The sequence below is a fragment of the Leptonychotes weddellii genome, unplaced genomic scaffold, assembly GCF_054177405.1.
Source record: "Leptonychotes weddellii isolate Sample4059 unplaced genomic scaffold, ASM5417740v2 HiC_scaffold_1536, whole genome shotgun sequence".
Taxonomy (NCBI): Eukaryota; Metazoa; Chordata; class Mammalia; order Carnivora; family Phocidae; genus Leptonychotes; species Leptonychotes weddellii.
The window spans coordinates 5,109-14,212 of record NW_027735212.1 but is presented as its reverse complement, the minus strand read 5'-3'; the positions used below and the strand labels follow the sequence as shown (position 1 = coordinate 14,212).

At 43.7% G+C, this 9,104-nt stretch overlaps 2 long non-coding RNA genes across 2 annotated transcripts in view; one reads left to right on the top strand and one right to left on the bottom strand.

Annotated features, from left to right (window-relative positions):
• Positions 1-875, bottom strand: LOC145718415 (uncharacterized). Its single transcript, XR_014141792.1, has 3 exons — positions 474-875; positions 216-251; positions 1-47 (listed from the first exon to the last, which is right to left on the bottom strand). It is a non-coding gene; the product is annotated as an uncharacterized LOC145718415 (long non-coding RNA).
• A 14-nt stretch (positions 876-889) lies between these two features.
• The window catches only part of LOC115943982 (uncharacterized), a 12,791-nt gene continuing 4,576 nt past the window's right edge, over positions 890-9,104 (top strand). The window contains exon 1 of the long non-coding RNA XR_014141793.1: positions 890-5,480. This is a non-coding gene — a long non-coding RNA (uncharacterized LOC115943982). The remainder of the gene's footprint in view (positions 5,481-9,104) is intronic.

The following is a 9,104-nucleotide window of genomic DNA, read 5'->3' as shown; positions in this document are numbered from 1 at the left end:
GACCATGGGGCCAGGATCAGCCCAGATGGAGGGTTTGGGGAGGGTCCCTGGAAAGGAATCAGATGGAGAGTTGCAAGGGTGCCCTTCTCTCCTCATTTTCCCACCTGTCACCCCAAGGCCCTTCCCACACCGGTCACCATCAGCCCTGACCCTCTGTGACCCCCAAATGCCCAGGGGGTTGTTGGGCGGAAACAGGAGGTCTGGGGCAGACTTACCTGCCCGTGCCTGGTCCCATAGGCCCCGACACAGCCCTGGAAGAGAGTTCCTGTGAGTGCGTCCCCCACCCACACGTAGCTGCTCCAGGCCTGGTTTGGGCCCCTGGGCACCAGGGTCACATCTGGGGCTGAGCACACTCCTTTCCCCAGAAGTTCTGCCCCCACTGATCCTCCACAGTCCTGAGATCTCCCAGGGACCAGGACCTGGGGGCTGGGGGGAAGGACAACCCCATCCCTCCTCGTTTCCAGAAAGCTCACCAAGGTAGAGAAGGGCAGTGAGGGTCAGGGTCCCAGCGCTGCCTCCCATGGTCCCCAGCCGTGCAGACAGCTTATAAAGTCCTCAGAGTGTGCTGGACGGACAGATGCACAGGGTGTGACCCAGCCCAGGCCCCGTGTTGCTGGTCACGGGTCCCAGATGGATGGCCTCACAGGAAGGGGGACAGCCCCTCCAGGGCCTCGCTCTGCTCTCCCTGAAGGGTGGCCTGAGAGCAGCAGGTCCTGGGACTGTTCAAAGCAGATGTGAGTCTCCCCAGACCACACTCACTCTGCCTCCTCCCCACCAAGCCCAAGTCCAGAGAACAGCACTGGTCCCCACACATGAAGCTTGGGGAGGTAGGGCAGGGTCTGGGAGCCAGCCCACTTCCAGTTCCACTTCTGCCCCTTACTCACACAGAGGCTGTGTGACCTGGGCTGTGACACTTCCCTTTCCTGAGCTTCTGTAAATGCAAATTTTCATCCTTCCACCACACTGACAGTCAACCAGTGACCACATCCAGTCATGGCGCGAGGCACTGGAGATTCATTGGTGAGGGAGCAGACTTGTTCCTTCCCTGGATGCACGGGGCTGTGATTAGTGATAACAGACAATATAAATATTTAGGCGGGAAACAATTCTATTATAGCCTTATAAGATTCTTCCAAGTTGGAAGAAAAAAGAAAACGGAATCATGAGAATCATAATGTGTAGACATCATACAGTCTGGGTCCTGGTTGTGAGGGGTCCTTCTGGGGGATGGAGTGATGGAAGGCAGGAGCTGGGGTTTAGCACAGAGATGGGAGTGGGGGCATCCTCAACCAGAAAGATTTGAGCTGTTCTCAGAACTGAGAGCAATCAGGAAGCCAGGGCCTTGTCACACAGGATTTTGAGCATCATGCAAGCATTTGGGATTTCTACTTTAAGGCAATGGGAAGATTTTAACCAGCAGACAGTCGAACAAATTTCTGTCTGGAAAAGACTAACGCTGTAGGAAATACAATTAGTGGTCAAACCCCAGCATTCGTCTGGTCCCCGGGTGGTGTGTTGATCAGTAATTAAGCTGTGTATGTAGTTTTCTCACTTAAGTCTTACCCAAACCTATCACACAAAACACATGTACAGTTGAGCAGAATGAGCCAGGATGGTAGGTTGAAGAGGAGTTGGCCAGGTTCAGATTGGCTGAGGGGGCAGCCCGAGAGAAGGCATGGAATTGTTAATAGCTCAGTTTGCGTTGCTTGGGGAGGTGTTTGGGTTGGAGTGTGAGTTGTGTTTGCTGGCGCTGGTGGGTTTAGTTCTAGTCTGATGGTCATAGCCTTGAAGATGAGATGGTACAACTTAGATCTTTCTGCAGCAGAGTGCGGGCGGGTTTTGAGTCTCCCACAGGATCAGACCAGCCTGGTGATTAAAAGGATCCTCTGGAGGTGGTGGGAGGAATGAACTGGGGAGAGGAGAGGCCTAGTTGAGGAGCAGTGGGGAGGCTGACGGGCTGATGCACACAGGCTTCTTGAGTTCTTGTGATGGGTTGGACGTTGTTAAGAGGGTCTCAGGGGCCTGGTGGTGTGTATCCGGTGAGTGGACATGAGCGCCAGAGCACGAGGCTATTCCACCCCCTGTCTGGTGCCTGGAGGAGCCAGTGGGGCCACCCCAGGAGGATGACCCAGGGAGAGGCAGACATTGGGAGGTGCTATGAAGACAGATTGTCATTTCTCAGAAGGAAGCACAGCCCTTCCTCCTGCCCTGGGACTAGATTTTCTTTGCCCCCCACACTTCCCTTCATTGACTTCCTTGTTTCTGTAAGTCAACACCATCTTTCTCTTCATCACTCCTTCTAAACCTCCAATTCATTTCTGCCTCCTCAGGGCTCCGTCCTCCCCTGGGCAGAGCTCTCCATCCCGTACTGTGAATTCCTTCTCCAGGCATGGGATTAAGGGCATGGGTTGGAGGCAATTCAGAGATCGAATTGAAGTTAGAGCTGAAACACTGTCATTCTTTAGCAGATACTTCCCCTTTCTGAGTCTCCCGTTCCTCATAGTGACGACATAGTGGCCTCTCCCCTCAGGATTGTGTGGCTCCATCTGGGGTGGTTTCATGTATGGCTTGTAGACCCTGAGATGCCTGCAGTGTCAGAGCTCATATCACAGGGTCATTGAAGGCCACAGCCAACATCCACTCCCAGCACACAGAAATGCCAGATAAAGGTTTGTAAGATCCATAGCCACAGTTAAATTAGAGTAACTAAAGTGCCAGAAATGCAGAGTGACTCCCTAGACATAAGCAGAGACCAACGCTGAGTGGGCTTGGTCATGGGTCCCAGAGATGGGCCCTAGGACCTGGTTTGCTGTGTATGTATGGAGACAGGTGGCAAAGCCCCAGAGGAGACACAGGGTTCCAGGTGTGAGGTTGGGAGCTCCGAGCCTGCTGCCTGTCTGAATAAGGACTGCAATACCTCCACTCCCCGATCTGAGGTCACACCCAGAATTCAGCTCCTTTCTCCAGGTGTGAGCGAAAAATATTCAGTGCAATATGGGCAGGTATCAGTGTAGTGTGGAGCTCAATTTTGAATGCTCCATGCATTGCCGGCACCCTGAGTTTGGAACACCTACACATCGTGAGTCTGAAGCACTTGCAAGCTAGTCACTTGTTTAGGACTTCACAATGCAGGAGAATGGGGGTGATAACTTCTGTGAAGGGTTAGCTCAGTGGCAAAATGACCAAGTGTATGAGATCAACTATGCCATGAAAAATAGAGTACAGACCCAGTCACTGTGGGAATTCCCAACAAAGGCAAGGGAGATAGATTGAAAATTGGGAAGAGATTTAAAAATAAGTATGCTTTAAATCTTCAAACAGAAGAAGATGTGACATTCACGATACAAGAAGAGTTTAGTGGAAAAAAGGGTGCTAAGGAAATTTCATAGATAAAAACTCATTAATTGAATAAAAGGATTCAAAAGATCTATTCCATAATAGACATTAGATAACTGATCAGAAAACTGGGGACTTGGAAAATGAAACTCAGGAAGTATCCGAGAATGCAGCTGAACATCATAAAAATAGAAACCAAAAAGATAAAATCTGACACATGGAGAATAGAATAAGTCCCAAGACACATCTGTCCTTCATTTTAGTGGAAGAAATGAGAGAATGATCAAATGACAGTAATTAGGTATTGTTGTTAAGGGTTTTTTGGAAGTGAAACCAGAGAAATGGCCAACATGGGCTATGAAAGCTGAACTGTTACTGGGAGCTACATCCTCGAAAGTAGGTCAAAATGTCAGCTAGTGGGACTCCTGGGTGGCTCAGTGGGTTAAGCATCTGGCTTCGGCTCAGATCATGATCCCAGGGTCCTGGGATTGAGCCCTGTATTGGGCTCCCTGCTCAGCAGTGAGCCTGCTTCTCCCTCTGCCTCTCCCCCTGCTTGTGCTCTCTCTCTGTCTATCCCTGACAAATAAATAAAATCTTAAAAAAAAAAGTTAGTACCTACCCAGGTTGACAACCTGCTCAGACAAACAAAAATCCACATTCCCCAGAAGATTTTATCAGAACCCAGTGTCTTCCAATGTAATATTCAAAGAAACAGGAAAGTCTCAGTAACACTCAAAGGAAAAAATAATCAACAGACACCAACCCTGAGTTGACCAACAGTTTAAAGCCATTTTTTAAAAGATTTATTTATTTATTTTGGGGGGGAGGGGCAAAAGGAGAGAGAGAGAGATCTCAAGCAGACTCCCTGCTGAGCTTGGAGCCGAATGTGCAGCTCCATCTCATGACCCTGAGATCATGACCTGAACCAAAATCAAGAGTCAGATGCCTAACTGGGCCACCCAGGTGCCCCTAAAGCCATTTTTATAATCAAGCTTCATGAAATAAGGACAAACACTCTTGAAATAAGTGGAAAAAATAGACTTCTCTCAGCAAAGAAATTATAAGAGGGGGAAAAAAGGAAATTTTAGAATGGAAAAATTCAGTAACTGAAATTAAAAATTCCTGTGTGTAATGACAGAATGAAGATGACAGAGGCAAGAGTCAGTGAACTTGAAAACAGAACAAGGGAAATTACAATCTGAGCAGTAGAGAAAAAAGATTTTTAAAAATGAACACAGGGGCGCCTGGGTGGCTCAGATGGTTAAGTGTCTGCCTCGGCTCAGGTCCTGGTCCTGGGGTCCTGGGATGGAGCCCCACATCGGGCTCCTGGCTCAGTGGGAAGCCTGCTTCTCCCTCTCCCTCTGCCTCTCCCCCTGCTCATGCTCTCTCTCTCTCTCTCTATCTCTGTGTCTCAAATGAATAAATAAAATCTTAAAAAATAAATAAATAAAAATAAAAATGAACACAGATTGAGGGATTTGTGAGACAATTTATGTAATTGATCTGCCAGCAAAAGGAGAATTCAGTGAAGAAAAAAAGTTTGAAGAAATAAATGTCCATTTTACAGATTTGTTGAAAGTCATACATTTACATGTCCAAGATGCTTAGCAAATGAAAAATAGGATAAGCTTTAAAAACCATGCCTACCTACATCATAATTAAACTAGTCAAAACCAAAAAAGAAAAAAAATAGAGAAAATGCCACATTATGTAAAGAGGGAAAACAATTTGAATGATTACAGATTTCACATCAGAAATCATCCTAGTGGGGCATCTGGGTGGCTCGATAGGTTAAGCGTCTGCCTTCAGTTAGGTCATGATCCCAGGGTCCTTGGATCGAGCCCCACGTCGGGCTTCCTGCTCAGCAGGGAGCCTGCTTCTCCCTCTCCTTCTGCCTGCTGATCCCCCTGCTTGTGCTCAAATCCCCCTGTCTCTCTAATAAATTTTTTAAAATCTTGGGGAAAAAAAAAAAAAGAAAGAAATCATCCTGGTCAGAAGTTTTTTTTTTTATGTTAGTATGAGAGCCAACCTAGAATCTTTCTGGATATATTGTTCAGGAATGGAAGCAAAATAAAGTCATTCTTAGAAGAAGAAACATGGGGAGAATTTGTTGCCAGCAGCTCTGCTCTACCAGAAATGATAAGGTAAGTCTTCAGACAGAAAGGAATTAATTCTAGAGGGAAACTGGGAAGTTCAAGAAAAAGGGAAGATCAAAAAAGGTAAGTAAGTAAATGTAATAGCATACTTCTCTCCTCTTACATTCATTAAAATATGTCAGGCTGTTGAAAGCAAAACTGATAAGGTCTGGTGGGGTTTGAATATATGTAGATATAATACAGACAACACCTGCAACATAAGGGAGTGAGGGCAAAGGCCCTATACAGTTGTAAGGCTTCTATTTTTTCTGAAAGAGGTGTAATATTAACTCTATGTAGACTCTGAAATTAGGTGTGTATAATACCTACAGTAGCCATTTTAAAAACAACATACAAAGAGTTATAGTTAAAACACCAATAGATAGGGAAGTCTGGGAAATTCAGTTGGTTAAGCGTCCAACTCTTGATTTCAGCTCAGGTCATGATCTCAGGGTCATGAGGTCAGGCCCTGTGTTGGGCTCTACAGTGGGCATGGAGCCTGCCTGAGATGCTCTCTCCCTCTCCCTCGGCCCCTCTCCCCTCTCAAAAAAAAAGACACCAATAAATTAAAATGGAATACTTAAAAATATTCCAGAAAGCGAAAGAAGGCAGGAGAGGGAAAACCGAAGAACAAACAATAAGTGGGGAACAAACAGAAAGCAAACAATAAGATGGTATAAACCTAAAATCAACCTTATCAGTAATTGTATTAAATGTAAATGGGGAAATCACAATTAAATGGCAGAGATCATAGGACTGGATTAACATCACCAAGACCCAACGATATGCAGTCTACAGGAGGTAAAGGATAAAAAATATATTTTGCAAACATCAATCAAAAGAAAGCTTAAGTGGCTGTGTTAATTGCCTATGGCTGCTGTAACAAATTATCGTAAACTTGGTGACTTTCAACAACAAAGATTTATTGTCTTACAGTTCTGGAGGTCACAAGTACAAAATCACTGGGCTAACGCTGAGGTGTCATCAGGGCTGCTTGCTTTTGGTAACTCTGCAGTGAGAATCTGTTCCCTTGCCTTTTCAGCTTCCAAAGGCTGCCTGCAGCATATAGCTCCTGACCCCTTCCTTCCATCACTGCAGCCTCTTGATTCCGTCCTCACATCCCCTACCATTGACTCTGACCCTTTGGTCTCCCTCTAATAAGAAGCCTGTGAATACACTGGGCTCACCCAGATAATCAGGGTAATGTTCCCATCTCAAGCTACTTAGTCACATTTACAAAGTCCCCTTGGCCTGTAAGGTAACATTCTCATAGGTTTCAGGGATTAGGGCATGGACACCTTTGGGAAGTGGGAGGAAGTTGCAGCTTTCAATCTACCACAGTGGCCATACTGTCCAAGACAGTATGGTAAAAGATACCAGATCAAGGAGGCTTTTGAATAAGAAAATTATCAGAAATTTAAAAAAAAAAAAGAGTCAATTCACCAAGAAAACAGTAATGCTAAATGTGTATGCACAAAACCACAGAGCTTCAAAATACACAAAGCAAAAACTGTCAGAAATGGAAGGACAAATAGGCAAATCAACAGTTACAGTCACGGACTTTGACACTCCTCTCTTGGTAATTGATAGAGCAAATAGCAAATCAGCAAGGATATAGAAAACCCTAACTACGCTATCCACCAACTCGACCTAATTGACACACACAGAGCAGCACCCAATCAACAGCAAAAAGCACAATCTCTTCAAGTGAGCGTGGAATGTCGGCCAACATAGTTCATATCCTTGGTTACAAAGCAAAGTTTAACATTCAAAGAATTAATATCCTATATCGCTTCTTTTCACACCCTAATGGAATTAAAGTTAAAATCTATTACTAGAAGGTAACCTGGAACATCTTCAGCTCTTTGGAAATTAAACAACACACTTCTAAATAATTCATGGGGCAAAGAGGAGCTCAAGGAAAATTGGAAGATATTTTGAACTGAATGAAAATGAAAACAGCATTCTAAACTTTGTGGGATGCAGCTAACATGTGCTTGGGGGAAAGTTGGAGCAGCATATTCATATTAATATGAATAACTCATATTAAAAAAATTGTTTCTAGTCACCTACACTTCCATCTTAAGACAAGAAAAAGAGCAACTCACCCCAAAGTGAGCATGATAAAGGGCAGAAAACAATGAAACCAAAAACAGAAAAACAATAACAAAAATCAATGAAACCCACTGCTGATTCTTTAATAAGACCAAAAAAATTGCCTATGCCTAGCCAGGCTAATCATGCAAAAAAGGAAGACACAACTTGCCAACATCTGGAACAAATGACAGAATATCACTACAAACCACACTGACATTAATAGGACCTAAGAGAACACTACAAACTGTGCCCCAAAATTTGGCAACTTGGATGGTCCAACTCATTTTATTTTAGTATAGTTGACACACAATATCACATTAATTTTAGGTGTATAACTTAGTGATTTGACAAGTTTATACTTTATGCTATGCTCACCAAAAGTGTAACTATCTATCACCTGTCCCATCACATCGCTATTACAGTATCATTGACCATGTGTCCTATGCTGTGCCTTTTATTCCTGTGACTTACTCATTCCATAACTGGAATCCAGTATCTCCCATTCTACTTCACCCATTTTGCCCATCTCTGCTCCCCTCTGGCAACCATCAATTTGTTCTCTGTATTTATAGGTCTGATTCTGCTTTTCATTTGTTTGTTTGTTTTTAAATTCTGCTTATGAGTGGAATCATATGGTATTTGTCTTTCTCAGTCTGACTTATTTCACTTAGCATAATAGCCTCTAGGTCCATCCTTGAATGGACCAACTCCTGAAAGACACAAACTACCAAGACTCATTCAAGAAGAAATAACCTTAATATTCTTTAAAATATTAAATTGCATTTGTAGTTAAAACACCTTTCCAACAAAGAAAACTCCCAGCCACAATGTTCTCACTAGCACAAACCACTGAACATTTGGTGAAAAAATACAATTCTACACAATCTGTTTCAGAAAGTAGAAGAGAAAAGAAAACTTTGCAAAAATTTTATGAGCAAGCATTACTCCAAATTCAAATCAGACAAAGACTAGGAAAGAAAGCTGCAGACCAATATCCTTCAAAAACATAAATGCAAAAATCCTCACCAAAATATTGGTAAATAAAAGCCAACATCCAAGTGTGAATTATCCCCAGATGACAGGTTAGTTGAACATCTGAAAATCAATAAAGGTAATCCACCGTTTTATTTTTTTTTATTTTATTTTTTAAATTTTATTATGTTATGTTAGTCACCATAAAATACATCATTAGTTTTTGATGTGGTGATCCATGATCCATTGTTTTCGTATAACACCCAGTGCTCCATGCACTACGTGCCCTCCTTAATACCCATCACCAGGCTAACCAATGCCCCCCCTCTCTAAAACCCTGTTTATTTCTCAGAGTCCATAGTCTCTCATGGTTCATCTCTCCCTCCGATTTCCCCCCTCTTCATTTTTCCCTTCTTCTCCTAATGTCCTCCATGCTATTCCGTATGTTCCACAAATAAGTGAAACCATATGATAATTGACTTTCTCTGCTTGACTTATTTCACTCAGCATAATTTCCTCCAGTCCCATCCATGTTGATGTAAAAGTTGGGTATTCATCCTTTCT